The 8,948-nt window shown below is 42.8% G+C and overlaps 2 pseudogenes; both read left to right on the top strand.

Moving 5' to 3' along the window:
* Positions 1-971: 971 nt before the first annotated feature.
* LOC148036169 (monodehydroascorbate reductase 3, cytosolic pseudogene) lies at positions 972-4,202 on the top strand (annotated as a pseudogene).
* Positions 4,203-4,319: 117 nt separating this feature from the next.
* LOC148036168 (calmodulin-2 pseudogene) lies at positions 4,320-5,090 on the top strand (annotated as a pseudogene).
* Positions 5,091-8,948: the final 3,858 nt, after the last annotated feature.

Here is an 8,948-nt window from a genome sequence, read left to right as displayed (position 1 = left end):
ACAGTGAACCAAGACATATAATGTATCATCCCAAAGGGTAAGAAATCCCAAGGTCTCAAGTGTCTGCAATTGCTCAATAGCATGTAACTGCTCAATGCATAAAAGCACCGCTTGCTCAATGTTTGATAAGCATTCAAGAATGCTCCCACTGGCACAAAAGCTGTATGTACGAGCTCAAGAGCTCAAACTTGGGCAAGACATAGTGCCAATGACATAAGTCCAAGACAATACATCAATAGTACATCCCGAACATGTAGGTGGTAGAGCATCCATATGTAGCATCCATAAGCATGTAAGACATCAAATACATCCCAATCTAAACTCTCACAAGCCAAGTAACATCCAAGACAACTCTAGGTAATCCAAAATGCATCCAAGGTAGAGCTTCAATGAGCACTCAAGCTCAATGTATGGATAGGGTAATCAATCGGGACATGAGCATCAAGCCGTAGGCAATGGGTATGCATAAACCCAAGGAGCATCACTGTCAAAGCATATACCACTGTCATGTCAATGAGTGCGTAATGTCAAAGCTCTTCTAAAAGCATCAGGAATGAAATCAAAGCTCGAAGTCATACCTCGAAGATCAATACTTCATGGCATATATCCAAGGCATAGGCCGGAACCAATAGGCATAACCCAAAGCATGTAGAATAGCTTTAGCCCACTTTTATTACAGCATGAAATGATTGTCAAAAACTGAGAAATTTCAGTCCCAAATCATTGCCAAATGGTTGCCAAAAAATAGGCATACATTCCCTTAACATGTAGGCATCATACGGGACCAATCGGGCATCAAATGACAATGTCGGGCAAGCATAAGCATCAAATGTTACTGTAGCACTATTATAAACTGTCTGTGGACTGTTATGACAATCCCAAAATAGTGCTAAATTAGACCAGAAGCAATGTCAATGCTCAGCCTTCAATACCAAGCATCAAAGCATGTGCAAATGCCTCAAATGAAGCCTATGGAAGTGCCCAATGGCCTGGAGCTTGAGGAGTACCAGTGTGATGCACATGGAGATCAGCCTCGAATCCGGTGCAAACAACGTGCTGCTGTCCTGGGTGGCTTGCAGCCCACGTGGCACAACTGGGGTGGAGGAGGGGCTCAAGTAGGTGCCCAAGGGGGCACACACCAAACCTCAAGGGGTCTTGAGCAAGGGAAATGTAGGTATGAAGCAATGGAGCTTCAATGGTGGCTGCCCCAAACTGTTCACAACCTGTGTGACCTGAGAACTGAAGTAAACCTTGAAAAAAATGATCAAATACCTCTGATGTAATGCCCTAAAGATTCCCAACAATGCCGGGAAGGTGCTTCGGAAGCTGGTGAGTGACGGGAGCTCAAAGGAGTCGGATATGGCTGCTGAGAAGGAGACCCAATGTGAGTGGGGATTCGATGCGAAGCTGAGAATGCCACGAACCAAGCTCAAGAGTCGAGAAGTCGAGCTCTGATACTAGTTGAAAGGTGAGAAGGATCGAAGCTTGCACTTGAGAGCTATGGCAGGAGAGCAAGAGCAAGAAAGAGAGAGACAAAAAATGGGAACTCCAACAATCACAATGTGTGTCCGGGCCTTCCTTTATTCAAACTGTCACTAAAAGAATAAAGAATAAAGTGATGGTGACGGGCGCCCGTCACCTGCAGTGTGTAGTGGCGGTGACTGTCAGTGTAGTAATACATGGGCGGCTAGGCAGAGGCGCCTTTACCCCCAATAAGATGTATGTTGTGAAGACAACTTGGTACCTCTTGTAGAGCCAACTGCGACAGAGGACGTGACATCAACCATCAATTGCAATGCTTGGTGAAACATGCCAAGTTTTTCTAACCCTATCTTTATGATTGCAAGTGTATATAATGTTTTAAGTTTCGGGATGTTAGAGTCCAGGCGGTTACCGAGTCTTAGGTTATCTTGATGCATTTTACTCTGTCCATTAAGGTTTTAAGTGTGGGGACGCGTCCCTATGCATCTGATGTGTATACCCCCTGCATATGACTCACGTTGACCATGTATGTATGCCATGACCTATTTTTATCCTCATGGGATCCCTTGCCCATCCCCATCTAACTTTACCCCACCCTTGGGTCCGTTTCTTCACTATTTTCCTTTATCCCTTGTTTTGACGTTTTGCATGTGAACGCATTCTACATTCATCGGAATTCGAATCCAATCTTTGTTCGTCCCTTTGAATTGCCCATTTTTCCTTTTTACCAACCCCTATTTTGACCCATGGTTCTTGAGATATTCATTTTTGAGACAATTCACGTAAATTAGACGGTTTTCCATGTAAACATGCCTTTATTGCTTCGGAACCGTGATTTAACATGAGAGCCCTGACAACAAATTTTTCCTTGACATTTTTTTCTTTTACTCCATGTCATTCTGATGCACGGCTGGTCTGATATTAATTTTTGCGGGTTTTCGGGACCTTTTCGTGCATAATTTCCACATTTTTCCCATGTGCACATGCCTTGTTTGCCCCGGACTTCCAATTTAAATTGACAGCAGTGTCCATCCAATATTTCCGCACCTTTTTCATTTTTTCTGCCCCTTTACCGACCGCTGTATTTTTAGTTGTTAATTTTTCTGTGTGTTTTTGGGTGTCTTTTTTGTGTTTTTTGCATGTGAACCCCTCCTAATTCCCCCAAAACTCTGTGTTGATGTGACAGCCTTGTGAATCCCCTTCTCGCAAACATTTTTCCTTTTTACTACCCTTCATTCTGGTGACTAGATCTTTTTATATTAATTTCTGCATCCCGTTTCGGGGTTGATTTTTGTGTGTTTTGCATGTGAACGGGTCTTATCTCTGTCGGAACTGTGTTTTGACATGATAGGCCTGTTCGATATGACTTTTCTCACAAATTTTCCTTTTTTTTTGTTCTTCATTTCGGTGAATGGATTTTTTGATATTAAATATCGTCTGGGTTTTCGGGCTTGTTTTTTGCCTTTTTCCCATGGGAATGCCCTGACTTGATCCCGGCCACCCCGTTGTACTTTTCCGTAGTCTCCCTCTCATCACCTGACACCTTTTTCCTTTCTAGGACATTGCATTCCAATGAAAAATTTGTGAGTTATTACTTTTTCTTTGTTTTACTGTGTTCTTGCATGCCTCGCCTTGCGCGTGAACGCACACGTTTTTGAATTTACACGTCTCACTATCGTACTGCTGCGCATCCGAGGTTTGAAATCCACCAAAAGGCTGTGTGTGTGACATTTGTTACTTTGTACATATTTAGTTGTTGTGTTTGTATTTTGTTTTGTGTGGGCAGTAAAGTGGAGAGGGGTTTGGAGCAAGAGGAAATTATCTATGATACTCTGGTTGATATGTATGCTAAGCATGACAGTCTAGAGGAAGCATGCTAAATGATTGATAGATTACCAGTCCACAATGTAGTTGCATGGACAGCCATGGTTGGTGCATATGTCTGAAGCAGTGATGGTCTTTCTGCTCTTAAACAGTATGACAAAATGCTTGATGAGGGCATTAAACCAAGAAAAGTCACCTACTTGTTGACATTCAAAGACCTGCTTTGAGCAAAGCTTATCTTTTTCCAGAAGGTGTTGCGAGGCTTCGTGGATTCCATAATTGTGTTGGCAGTGGAGGAGAAAGATTGCTACCTGAATGGTACTCCGAGAAAGGCATTGAACTTATGCTTAGTACTGAAGTGGTTAAGGTCGACCTTGCCAGCAAAACCCTGACAAGTGCTACTGGAGCTGTTTTCACCTATGGATCTCTAGAGGATTATAGCAACAGGGGCCACATTCATCAAGCTGACCGATTTTGGCGTTCAAGGAGCAGATGCCAAAGGCATTTACTATTTGAGAGAGATTACTGATGCAAATGCTCTGATCGAGGGTATTCATGGAAAAGAAGGTGGGTCAGCTGTAATAGTTGGGGGTGGTTACATTGGTTTGGAACTTGCAGCAGCTTTGGTCCTGAATAAGCTCAACGTTACAATGGTCTATCCAGAGCCATGGTGCATGCCTCGCCTTTTCACAGCAGAGATAGCAGCCTTTTATGAGGGCTATTATGCAAATAAGGGTGTAAAGATTGTGAAGGGAACAGTTGCCACTGGCTTTGAGAGTGATGCATCTGGAAATGTTAAGGTAGTGAAGCTCAAAGATGGGCGAGAATTGTTAGCTGACGTGGTTATGGTTGGTGTTGGGGAAAATGGCCCGCTTTTCTGAGGAGGAACCGTATTTCTGGAGGAGAAACGCAAAAGCATCCGGGGGGAAAAAAAAGCAAGGAGCAGGGGATTTGGGAGGAGAATCAAAATGGACATAGCAATTGAAGTATGATGGCGCCTCTCATAGAATTCGGCGCAGGCAGAAGATTTGGAAGAGGATCGAATGCTGAGTCGGAAGAGAAAGCAAGGAACGGAAAAGAAACAGAGGGAAAACAAGCTTTTGGGACATTATGGTGGAGGAGGATGTGTCAAGCTGGCAATCCAAGAGCAGGTTGAAAGGCTTGTCAAGCTTGTTGATGAAGGGCCTACAGAGCTGTGAGCACATTCTGATGATAGCCGTGAGTTGCTGGCTTTTGCGCGGATGCAGAGTAGTTTTAACAGGGGACCACGACACCCTTAATCAAAAAGCCCAGCGAATTTTATCATCTAGTAGCCTAATTAGGCCTCACAACATTTAAATTGTGCTTTTGGATCTTCAAAATTGTAACCAGAAGTCAGTCGAAACTGCAGCCTCAATAGTGAATGAGTAGATTGCTGAATTCACAAGAGGCGTTCAGTTTGTTCGACAAAAACAGGGACGGAAGCATTACCACAAAAGAATTGGAAACTGTGATGCAATTCCTTGACCAGAATCCAACGGAGGCTGAGCTGCAAGAGATGATCAATGAGGTTGATGCGGATGGAAATGGACACTGATTCTAAAGAGTAATTAAAGAAATCCTTCAAGGTTTTTGATAAAGACCAAAATGGCTTTATTTCTGTAACAGAGCTGCGCCATGTGATGACGAATCTTGGAGAGAAGTTGACAGATGAGGAAATGGATGAGATGATTTGTAAGGTAGATGTAGATGATAATGGACAAGTAAATTATGAGGAGTTTGTGAGAATGATGCTTACCAAATGAGCCACTCTTTTTCTGCATCTGGAGAAATGTTGTGGTGGACATTACCTGCTATGCCAGCAAGGAGTTACTGATGATTTTTATTTTGAAACCAACACAAAGCCAATTCTGTTTAAACTTCAGCAAGACCCTCACATACAAACTTGGTCACTTTAGTTTGCTATATGGTGGCATCATTCACTCTTGCAATTGACCTCTAATGCTTTAGTAGAGAGCTCCATTTATGTAACGTGGTATAGTCTAGTGCTGGATTACTGGATTCAAGGTGTTTTTGGAAAAGGTCTTGTGACAGGAATGCTCACTTCTCCTTGCCAAGGCTGCACCCCTAAATAGGCTCTTTTAGCTATTCTGAGGGCTGAGATATACAGCATTGTTGTTCCAAATTGGGTTCAGGATTCTCAAAGGCTGTGGATGTGAACATAGACAATAATTACCTGTCTGAATCAAAAGAACATGCTGTCATAACAGAGTTCAGCTCTTCTGATGTAAATGAGGGAGTTGCTAAGCTAGAAAGTTGTTTGTCTCATCAGTCTTCTGAAGAGTTGTTGGAATGTAAATATGAACGTTGTGGAGGTTGCCACTGTAAGCTGATTTGACTTTCTATTCGTCTTCAGTTATTGGCAGAAATAAAAACAGAGACTTGACATCATTTTCTCATCTTGCTTATTTGCTTGACTGATCTTCTATCTTGGAATTTCTCAAGGACCTCTGTGGTCACGACTTTGCTTTCGAAAACCCTTCAACATCGCGATGCCCTGTCGCCCTCAATCCCTTTCATATCAATGTCCTGGCCGTGTTCAATCCTATCAATGCAAATTCCCCCCCCCCTCGCCGGTGCATACGCACGGGACGGGGGCGCACTCCACTTTTTCAGGCTTTTCTTTTATTTGATTTTTCCCTTTTTTTAAATTTTCCCACCCAAAGACCTAATCCAAACAAAACCAACAAAACAAACTTCAAAAAAAAAACTAAAAACTAAACTAAACTAAAAAAACCATAAATATTAAACACCACAAATTAATTACACAAACAATTCACACAAAAACAATGATACACCAAAAAACAAACCAAAAAAATATTAATAACACAATTTAAAAAAAACAAACAAAAAAAAAACAAAAAAAACTCACACACACACAAACAAAAACCCAACCTTAAAATCCACACATTCATTTTAACCCAAAAAAAAGCACAAAAAAAAACCACATTAAAAAAACAAAAACAAAACAAACAACAAAACAAAACAAAACCCAAAAAATTTAAAAAAACAAAACAAAAATAAACCACCATAACAAAAAAAAACCTTTAAAAAAAAGGAATAACAAAAACACACCCCCAAACAAACATAAAAATCAAAAAACAACAAATAAAAAACCTACCTTAATTTTAAAAAAACAAACAAAAAACCCACGAAAAAAAAAAAGGTTGGCTCTCCCTCCGCGCGGCCAACTACTCTCGCCTCCTCCTTCTCTTCTTCTTCTTCTTCTACCACCTCCCTCCTCCTTGCGCCCTCTTCCTCCTCCCTCCTTGCTACGCCACCCCTGCCTCCTCCTTCGCTCTCGCCGCCCCTGTTTCCTTCTTCGCTCTCGCCTCGCCACCCCCTTCGTCCTCCTGCGTCTCCCCTTGGCCACCTCCTTCTCTGCGCCACCCCCTCCCTTCTCTTTCGTTGTTTGTTCCTCCTATCTGTCCGCCTCTCCTCCTCCCCCACCCGCTTCACATCCCTTGTTGAAAGAGCGGAGAGAGAGACATGGATAGAGCTAACAGAGAACCATCAGGTTCTTCTTCTTCTCTTTCATTATTCAACACTAAAGTAATACCCACACTACAAAGAGTAACCTAGTGTAAGTGTAACTAGACTGACTAACTCACTGACTAACTCTAGTCAGGTCACTGACTAGCTAAACCGACTTATTCAATGTAGTCACATGCAGACAACTGCACACTAGTTGTCACAGATGTCGGTCATACATAAAGACGGACAGACGGGAGAGCTTGACTTCTAACACTCCCCCTCAAGCTCAAGACAGCATCTGCACACCAAGTAGCTGTCTAAAACCACAAAACTTATCTTTACTCAGAGACTTGGTAAAGATATCTGCAACTTGCTCATCAGTCCTCACATGCATGAGATCAACCTTTCCTGCAAGAACCATCTCTCGAATGAAGTGGTAGTGTACCTCTATGTGTTTTGTCCTGGCACGGTAAACTGGATTCATGGCCAGGAGTACACTACTGAGATTGTCGCATAACAGTGTCACTAGAGCATCAATCTGTATATCCAAGTCAGCCATAAGCTTCAGCAGCCATGCAATCTCACATGCTGCCAATGTAGCTCCCTTGTACTCAGCCTCAGTACTGGATAAAGCAACCGTAGGTTGCTTCTTGCTGCTCCAGCTGATCGTGCCGCTACCAAAGCCAAAAGCATAGCCACTCATAGACCGTTTGTCAAATGAGCATCCTGCCCAATCTGCATCTGTGTATCCAATCAGTGTCAAGGGCTTATCTCTGACATAGAACATCCCATAGTCTATAGTGGACTTAACATACCTCATGATGCATCTAACTGCATCCAAGTGCGGCTTTCTCGGCTTCTGCATAAACTGGCTTATTAGCCCTACAACATAGCTCAAGTTAGGCCTAGTGATGGTTAAGTAAATCAGACTGCCAACCATCTGCCTGTACATAGTCACATCTTCAACTTCAGCCCCAGTGTTCATGTCTAGCTTTACATTCTAATCCAGAGGTGTATCGAGTGGTTTGCATTCAGCCATGCCATACTTCTTAAGCATCTCCATGGCATAGTGCTTCTGCATCAGCCATAAACCATTTTCAGTTGGTACAACCTCAATACCCAAGAAATACTTCAGATCTCCTAGATCTTTCATGTCAAATTCAGATTTCAACATCTTCATTGCATGCAGAATTACCATGTCATCATCTCCAGTAATTATCAAGTCATCAACATATATGACCAGCACTACCAAGCCACTGCCAGTCTTCTTTGTGAACAGGCTGTGATCAGCCTTGCCAACAACAAATCCAAGGCTCTGCAAGTAGCTGTTGATCCTAGCATGCTAGGCTCTCGGAGCCTGCTTCAGCCCATACAGTGCCTTTTTCAGCCTACACACATAATGCTGAAAATTAGGGTGCTCATACCCTTCCGGTTGAACCATATATACATCCTCTGCTAAATCACCATTGAGGAATGCATTCTTGACATCCATCTGCTGCAATTTCCAGCCTTTTTGCAACAGCCAAGGCAATTACTATACGTATGGTTGCCATCTTTGCAATCGGGCTGAATGTTTCATCATAATCCAATCCATACTGTTGAGCATATCCTTTAGCAACCAGCCTGGCTTTGTATCTTTCCACACTGCCATCAGACTTACATTTGATTTTATAGACCCATTTGCAGCCAATGGTCTTTTTCCCATCAAGCAGTGGCATCAAATCCCAAATCTGATTTTCAGCCAAGGCATTTATCTCTTCGTCCATAGCATCGCAACAATTTTCATCCTTTATTGCTTCAGCATAAGTACCTGGTTCTTTGATCTCCATCACTTTTGTCATGTAAGCATAGTGCTTTGCAACATAACCAGTGTACGTAAACCTGTCAACAGGTCTCTTGATCCTCTCTGATCTTGTGAGTTGTGGCTCACTCTGAGCTTGCCTCTCATGAGGCGGCACATAACGGCTCTGCCTAGCACCTGGCGTCATAACAGACGGAATCCCAGTTCACTGTCTAAGTTGTCACTGCTCGATGACTCATAGCCTGCTGTGAGTGGTCCTGTCACATCCTCAAAAACCTTTTCTTTTCCTTTTCCCTTGTCATTTCTCCCCCTCACTGACATGTCCATG

The sequence above is a fragment of the Lygodium microphyllum genome, chromosome 5 (genome assembly GCF_053477565.2).
Source record: "Lygodium microphyllum isolate KBCC chromosome 5, Lygodium_microphyllum_v1.1.10, whole genome shotgun sequence".
NCBI lineage: Eukaryota > Viridiplantae > Streptophyta > Polypodiopsida > Schizaeales > Lygodiaceae > Lygodium > Lygodium microphyllum.
The sequence above is the reverse complement of the archived record's forward strand: the minus strand, read 5'-3'. Positions and strand labels throughout refer to the sequence as shown.